Here is an 8,038-nt window from a genome sequence, read left to right on the forward strand (position 1 = left end):
TAAGCAATTATCTAGTTAAGGAGTTCACAGGCTAACTCGTCACATATTCTGTAATTGTCAAACTGTATCATTTATCAAAACACTTGTATTACCCTTTAAAAAAAAAATTGCCTATATATTTTACCATACAGATCTGTGTCTATTTTAATAAATAAGAGTGACATTTAACTAAGACTCACCATATTCTCACCCTTTGAGGCTATCTGAAGGGTCACTTGCCCATGCCTGGCTCTCAAGAATTAGAAATATTTAGTCGACGTTAAGGAAAAGATTGCATCCAGGTCATAGTCTAACCTGTTCACTGAATGTAGTGAACACAAGGCACATTGTGTATACTATAATTAGAACTCCCATACAGCGAGCCTTACTTTAGATATTCACAAGACCTTGTCTGGTAGCTTACAACCTCGACTAATCAGGAAGATCTTAGATAGAATACTCCTCAACTGTCACATTTGACCTGCAATGTGGGGCCTGAGATTTATTCTTGGGCCTTAACAAATAGACACAATAACTCTGTCGCTAGAATATATTTAATTTATAAGCTAAACTAAAACAGTGCACTTTGACCCTTAAGTAAGGTCAGAACAATATGAAATGAAGCGCTAATATCAGCAAAATAAATCGCATTCGACTACTATTGTTAAACTGTGTTTACTAGTAGGAAAGACCAAGTATATATATTTTTTTAAATGCTTTGGCTACGGCAGCTCAAGCTCATGCACACCTCTGGCGTGATCCACCAGCAAATCCTGATCCCCTTGCAAATCAAATATTTAATGTTCCCAAGGGAACATTACTGGTGGATCATTTACTTGCATTGCAACCTCCCTTCGCAGACGGACTGAGATTTACGCTTGAAATAACAGACTTTTTCCCGGGGAAGAATCACAGACAAGACTGTCAGTTTGAATTAGCAACTTGCCTAATTAGACGAGGTTGTAATGTACAGCCAAAAATGTAGTACCATTTGTTGTCTGTCACTCAGAAGATATAAATCCGCTCAATGCTAGCAGAGTCTTGGGGTTAACCGTGCATGCTTATCCTGTTCCGGTCCCACAAACTCCTGCCTTCGATCCAGGGAATCCCTGGGGAGATGCTATAATTATACTTAGTGAGCTTAACATCCCCACACTTCTGACACCGGCTCAGCCAGAGATAGCGAGAAGAGCCATTGCAGGGATAAATCACACACTCCTGACAGCACCTAAACCGACAGGCGGACCAGCAATTCCGGCTAGGATGAGATCAGTAATTGGGGAACACACCGTGTCCGTATTTAAAGATAACTTCGGACCAATTCCCCCTGATGATAAACAAGCCCTTAAATGGTTCATTGAAAAAATGTCTATGTTAGAAATATTCTTCGGACCATTAACTTCAAGAGATAAGCAGCAGTTGCTGCGAGTTACGGCCCCAGCAGGCTTCCATCTTTCAGAAGTGGAATGTGGAACCCTGTTTCAAATTTTGGCCGCTGCCCATAAGAAGACTTTTGCCATGGCATGCAAGGGGGTTTCCGAAATATTCCTTTAAATGCCCTTAAAGTAGGGAGCATTAGAAAAACCTTCCAGCTTGCCTTGCAATTACAATTCGATTTTGCTCAAGTCAGTCGGTTGCTAATAAAAGCAGTCACTGGAGTACCTATGTGGGAGAAGATGGCGGCAGACAAGATGGCGGCGCCCATGGAACGCACATGGCGGTGGGGGATGCAGATGGCGGCGCCCATGGAGCGCACGTGGTGGGGGCGGCAAAAGATGGCGGTGCCCACTGATCGCACGTGGGGTCGGGGGAAGCGGATGGCGGGGCCCATTGTGCGATCGGCTGAGGCGAGGGAGGGAACAGGGGCGCGATAGCGGCAACCATCCGGGACTGACACACCACTGCAAAGTGGCCTTCCTTGCCACAAGCTTTGCAGGTCACGGTGCGGGCCGGGCAGCGTTGGCGGGGGTGCTTCTGCTGACCGCAAAGTAACAGCGGGAACCCCCAGGGAGTGCGGTGCGGTGAGCAGCGCAGGCGTAGTGCGCGGGGCCGGCTGCTGGGGGGGGGGGGGTGGTTGTGGGGTCCACGAGGGGTAGGATAGGTGGCCCTGGGGGGCCGTTTGCGGGGTCCACGAGGGGTAGGACGGGTGGGCCGAGTGGCTAGCGGAGTAAGATCGCGTACTATGGGAGGCGGCCGTCATTGAAAGCGCCAGAGTCTTTGTGGCCGCGAGGTCGAGGGCAGCCCCTTCCAGCAGTCGTTGCCGGATGGGGTCCGATGCAATGCCTGTAACAAAGGCATCGCGCATGAGTAAATCAGAGTGTTCTGTGGCTGTGAGGGCCCGGCAGTCGCAGTCTTGTACCAGAGGTATAAGGGCCCTCCAGAAGTCCTCAATCGACTCACCTGGCTGCTGGACGCGAGTAGAGAGTAGATGTCTCGCAAACAGGGTGTTTGTCGACTGTGCATAGTTCTCCTTGGGCAGTTCCATAGCTCTGGTGTAGTCAGGCGCATCTCAAATTAGCGGAAAGACACTGGAGCTAAGTCTTGAGTGCAGGAGTTGTCTTTTTTGAGCCTCCGTCGGGGGAGGGTCCGCTGAAGAGATGTAGGCCTCGAAGACTGCAAGCCAGTGAACAAAGTCTTTCCTGGCGTGAGGCGACTGCGGATCCAGCTGCAGACGGTCAGGCTTAATCCTGATGTCCATGGTGTACATCACACAGCAATAAATTGTGGTGCTAACAATTGCACACAAAGACTCGAGACATGTACACTCGAGGCTTTATTGCTGTGTGATGCTATTCCTCCGGCGGCAGCTGTAGAATAGGATCTCAGTGACTCATACGCATATTTATACACAAGCTCCCTGTGGGCGGAGCTAGCTGGCAGGGGCTTACCGGAGGAACCTGTATTACAGGTACAGCCATACATCCCCCTACTGCAAGTACACATATCTACAGTGGTTATATCACCACAGACATATCTAATGGCTTCTGATCACACCCAATCCTCCCCGAGGAGTATGATTACACAGCGTTCACTGGTCCTAACGGCCACCAGTATGTCTGGACCCGACTACTGCAGGCTTCCTCAATTCGCCTCAGCTCTTCGCGGCCGGCGTTATTTCAGCATTAGCGCCCATGCGTCATAAATACGATATCGACGTCTATGTAGACGACGTGTATGTGACAACCGACACCCGTGAACAACACTTAGAAGTCCTGGACAAAATCTTTACTCTCTTAAAAATCCATGGACACATGGTTGGCCTTACAAAATGCCAATTGCTTAAAAAATCAGTTGAATACCTCGGTATCAATGTCACAGACATTGGCTGAGGCCTTACTGACTCCTTTTCCGAGAAACTCTCGGCTATTAAGAATCCTACTTCCCCTTAAACAACTACAATCTACACTGGGAATGCTTAATTTTGCACGGACGTTTGTACCAGCATTCGCTCCACTTTCAGCTCCCTTGTATGAGTACAGTACCCCGACCTTTCTGCTTCCTGGAGCATGCAAAGGAAGCTCTTACTCAGCTAATTCTTGCAGTAAAAAATGCCACTGACCTTAGCTCAAGAGACCCATCCAGGGATATCTGTCTTATCCCTTGGATCGCTTCCTGAGCAGCCTGTGTAGCCTGCTTCGATGAGGGTGCCGCGATGCCATTGCAATACCTCTCCCTTAACTATTCCCCCTGTGAACAGAGATTGACCACCTTAGAACGCTGCATGGTCCTCATCCTACTTGCTGTAAGATCCTTCCGGAAGGTTCAGGCCAATGCACGCATTATAATCAAAACGGGATTTCCCCAACTAAGATTACAGGAAGGAATGCCAGGGAACGAACGCAAGGCAACTCAGGCCAGATACATGAAGTGGCATCATCTTTTACATAATACCTCCCTGAGCTTTGAATAGAATGAAAAATACTCTCAGGATATATTCCATTTTCCCGGTTTGGAAAACTGGACAAAGAAGAGAACCCAGATATTCCGAGTCTCAAACTTACAGTAACTCCCCTAGATGACTTTGACCTTGTCATTTACTGTGACGGATCGGCAATGCCCATCCCTGATAGACAAGGCAGTATGCGCACAATAGCTGGTAGTGGGATAATATTAGGTTCTCATTCAAATTAACCCCACCAAATCAATTTCAAGGACCCTGGGTCCCCATAATGCCCAATATGCAGAAGCACAGGCATTATTATTAGCCTTACAAGAAATACCTTCTAAGATACTAAAACATTAATCTGCACTGATAGCGCCTATTGCCAGAAGGCTGCAAATACTTTCTTACCAGCATGGAGAAAGAATACCTTTAAGACAGATAAAGGAAAACCAATAGCTCATATATCTTTATGGCAAAAAATTGCCCAGCAATTAGACAACAAGCATCATGTTACCATTATGCTTGTCCTAGGCCATACAAAAGGAGGCCCCCACAGCATCGGTAACCAAATGGCAGACAACGCTGCAAGACAAGCAGTGACCCCAGAAGAAGTAGGGATAGAACATGTAAAGGTCCTGGTAATTAAAAGACAAATGTACAGTGACAATCAGGATGATGAGTTATGCCTATTTATTTCCGGGAAAACCCCGCGCGGGTACCCATCCAACTATAACTATCATTGTGACAAAATGGGAAGAGTCTTGGTTACTATTCAAGAAAGGAGGCTAAGGTTCCTAAGGCACCGGCAAAGAAACGCCTCAATTTAATACAGAAGGCCCACGTTAGACATGGGTCCGGCCATCCTGGAGCCAAGGCAACAATGGCTAAACTATTGCTCACCTATTGGTGGCTTTATATATTAACTGATTGCAAAACATTAGTGGCAAATTGTCCTCAGTGCCTACAGACCTTGAAAGGAGGAGGAGGAGTCACCAGATCTAAATTCATTTCAAGAACAAAACCAGACGCTCCCCACCGTGTGTGGCAGGCTGATTATGTGGGACCCTTTACGCCCTCTACTGGGTACCCTTTTATACAGGACAAAACCAGTACATCTTAGTAGTTGTTGACACCTGTACCTCCTACACGTGGTTGGTGCCCACAACACGCTGTACGGAAAGCGCGACTGTCAATGCATTCAAAAACATCATTTTTCCCTGCGCTGGTTCCCCCATATGTCTCCACACAGATTATGGATCTGCTTTTGTTGGAAAGGCGTTCCAGAAAATGTGTACCGACAAAGGTATTAAATTGGAACACAGCACTCCTTTGCACCAGCAATCAAGTGGGTCGGTGGAGCGGCGTAACCAAGATGTGAAGCTTTGTATGACTAAACTGCAAATGACACGAGGGTGCAGTTGGGCCAAATTAGTGACTGGTGTACAGCTAGCAGTCCACAATCTACCCCTGAGTCGTGTAGGACCTGAAAAACACATCACACCTTATTTTTTAATGTTTAAGGTACAAATGAATGCTTCTACCCATTTAGTAAAGGTGTCGATTGCAACCAGCACTTACTTGAAACCGTTTCTGCAAGGGGGAAGGGGGCCAATGTAGTCGGTTTGCAAATTTGTCCAAGGGCCATTCACAGCTCGGTTGTGACGTAATTGTCCTTTCTTTGAGTAATGCTCAGGATTGTTCTGAGCACAGATAAGGCAATTCTCAACATAATGGGTTACATCGCTTTTTAAATCGGGCCACCAACACAAAGGTCTGGAATAGGCAATGGTATTGTCTATCCCCTGATGTCCGTGTCCATCATGAAATTGGTAAATGAGCTGGTTTCTGCTCTGGGTGGGGACCACATAAATTCCGTTTTTTAAAACTATGCCATCCTGTACAGTCAGTGCGTCCTTCCATTTATCATAGGGGGCTGGGAAGGTGTCGTCAAAAACCTATTTGAGGGTGTCGTCTTTTTTTTGGGCTTGAGATAGGTCCTCAATGTTGGTCTGGAAAACCTGGACTGAGTGTATCGGTTCGCTATCGGGTGGCTGCCAGAAGTGACCATGGCGTGATCCTGCTTTAGCTAAGGCGCCTGCCTTTACATTACCGGGTGGGGACGAGCGATGATGGCTTCTTACTTTAATAATACCATATGTGCAATCTGAGGCTGTCTTGAGAATGTGCTTTAACAACGGGGCAGAGGGTAGGGGTTTTCCATCGGCTGAAACAAAACCTTGAGATTCCCACAGGGGGAGGAATTCTGTTAAATTGTAGCACACATACAGGCAGCCTGATTGTCTGCTGGGGTTAGAAAAGAGTCGGAGTGATGAATTATATAGGCTATGGCTGCGAGTTCTGCTGCTTGTGAACCTCAGTGGCCGGGGAATTTTAAAGAGATCTCTTCTAGTGGGCGTCCCTGCGCATCTTCCATGTAAATTCCACAACCAGTTATTCTAACTCCATTTTCGATTGTGGAGGAACCGTCTACGTTAATTTTTAAAGTATCCTCTGTGGTTTGGGAATTCTGTGTTTTACTGCCTGTTCGTGGGTATAGTGACTTTAGGATAAAGGGTCCTGTGTGATGTTGGGCTGCTATCATCTGGCACTCATGTGGGGTCCCTGCATATCGGAGGTTATCGCCAGAAATGTGTGGGTTTTGGTGCGTTTTACCGTAATGTCCCTGCCTTATAACAGTAGTGTCCAGCGAGCTGTTCTGATTTGGCTGACTGAACTGTCCTTTAATCTACCATCTAGTAATAGTTGCATGGGGGTGTGCTCGGTCAAGATCGTGACTGGGTTGAGGGCTGATGTACGCAAAGTACCGTACTGCCCAAAAGACGGCAAGCAAGTGTCGTTCACAGGCTGAAAATCCTTGCTAATACTAATACTCTTGAGGCATAGGCTACGGGTCCGAAGTGATCATGCCGTTCTTGCAGGAGCACTACTGATAGGGTTCGGTCAGTGGTTGCTACTTTGATGGCATAGGGCAAGTCTGGGTCTGGAACTTGTAAAGCGGGGGCTGTGCCTCGGGCGCGTTTTAAATCGTCAATGGCGTCTGTGTGCTGCGGAAGCCATTCCCATGGGGTGTTCTTTTTAAGGAGCTCTGGGAGTGGGGCTCTTTTGGTAGAAAAACCATCAATATAATTTCTGCAATATCCTACCAAAACCTAGGAATGACCGGAGTGTAGTGACATTTTGGGGCAGGGGCAATTTAACGATGGACCCGATCCGTTTTTGCTCATTTTCTCTTTTCCTGTGGGTGATGATGGTGCTTTAATAGAGAACCCTTTCCTTTAAAATCTGGGCCTTTTAGGGGTTTACCTTACATTTGATTGATTGCAATAGGCCTAGAAATTCAGATAAGAGCTCTATATGTTCCTCTTTTGTGTCCATTTGCAAGAGCAGATCGTCTACATATTGTATTAGGCATTCAGGTCGGGAAAATTTAGAAAGTCCGTTGGCCAATTGTCGGTGGAAAATAGAGGGGGAGTTATGGAATCCCGGTGGGAGGCACGTCCACGTGTACTGCTGCCCTTGAAATGTAAATGCAAATTTATACTGAGATGCCCTGTCTAACGGGATGGACCAAAAGCCATTGCTGATGTGCAACACTGTGAAGTACTTTGCCTGTACTCCCTGTTTGAGTATGGTCGCGGGACCCGTGGCAACAGTGGGGACTGCGAAAGGGGTTACCTTATTAAGTTCTCAGTAGCCGATCGTTAGTCGCCGTGAACCATCGGGCTTCTTTACGGGCCAAATTGGGGCATTATTTGTGGAAGCTATGGGTCGAATAACTCCTTGGTCTAACAAACTGTTAATAACCTTCGAAATGTCACTCTCGGCTTGCTGTGGGAAACCATATTGCTTTCGCGGCTTTGGATCGGGACCTGAAACCTTTACTGTACCTGGGATCTTCCCACAGTCGTGTTTGTGTTGGGCGAATGAAGCTTCATCTTTTATGAGGACCTCTCTAATCGTCTGGTCTGCACTAATTGTTTGCTGATTAAACCAATAGTCCCCTACTGAGCAAATCTTGTTTTCATAATCCCCTACTGTGAGCGTAGCAGGAGCCCTAGCTGTTTTGCCCATTCGGCAGACACATTTGTTTACTGGGTCAAACGAAAGGTTATGGGAAATCAATGCCTAAAATGTGTTCTGCGGTTTGGGTTAAGT

The sequence above is a fragment of the Scyliorhinus canicula genome, chromosome 14 (genome assembly GCF_902713615.1).
Source record: "Scyliorhinus canicula chromosome 14, sScyCan1.1, whole genome shotgun sequence".
Lineage (NCBI taxonomy): Eukaryota > Metazoa > Chordata > Chondrichthyes > Carcharhiniformes > Scyliorhinidae > Scyliorhinus > Scyliorhinus canicula.